A 1,018-nucleotide genomic window follows, 5' to 3' on the forward strand; every position below is an offset into this window, starting at 1 on the left:
TTTCCTTGAAGATTATACCACATTCCTTATTCATTGTGTAGTGACGGACTATTATTTTTCCTTGTTATCCAGTCTTATATTAGTTTTATGGTAGATATAATTAAGCAGCCCTTCATCCGTATTAAATTTAATAGATTTTTGCTTGATCTCAAGGCCAGTGATTGATAGTCTCGCGTTGTCCAATAAGTTGCGTTGATCTTCAGTGTATCCTATTGATTTACGAAGATCCCCCAGGTAAATACGTATTAGCTGGCAACCGTACACCAGTTTGCACACAGTGTGCCCTGCAAGATTCTTGCAATTGCGACAATCAGCTGAATAGCGTTTGCTAAAGGTTGCATGTAGAAACGAACCTGTATTAGCGTAAATTCCCCTTATATGAGCACAAGTGAAGCCAGAGTTCCACGGTGTAAAGTAAGTGACAATATATTAATTTATTTATGCTAGAGGACCAAAAGTAACTGCAAATGTGTTAGGTATCGTTAGATCACTTCATGTCAAATTAGTTCATGAGAAGAGAGTTATTAACCTTTATTTCATGGCTAAAGCATAACATCTTTGTATAATTTTCACGATAGGCTATTTAGGAAAAGTTAAAAGTTAGAAGTGTTGGTAAAAGGAATAGTGCCATAATTCCTTCGTCCACGTGTTAGACATAATTTGAAGGTCCCGCATTCTTAGTAGGCAAATTTTAGAGGCGACAATCGACGACCGAAAACCCTGGAATTTTCGTCTCCCTGGAGTTATAGAGGTTAGAAATTCGTTAGGCGAATATATTATTCTGTAAATCTCATCAAGGTGTAAAACTTTGTTCAGATCAAGTGAGCCAACAATTGTGTTTAATATATCCTTTTGTTTAAATTCTTCTCTAGCAATTCATCCGGTAAATCCTACTTTCATTCAAATTATTTCAAGTTCATTCATTTCCAAGCGAGAGGAAATAATCCCAGAAATACTAGGTCGTTTCCCAAAATTAATGTCTCCATAAAGTTTCGTTCAAGCAGTCGCAGGAGATTCA

This window comes from Macrobrachium nipponense, chromosome 8 (assembly GCF_015104395.2).
Source record: "Macrobrachium nipponense isolate FS-2020 chromosome 8, ASM1510439v2, whole genome shotgun sequence".
Classification (NCBI taxonomy): domain Eukaryota; kingdom Metazoa; phylum Arthropoda; class Malacostraca; order Decapoda; family Palaemonidae; genus Macrobrachium; species Macrobrachium nipponense.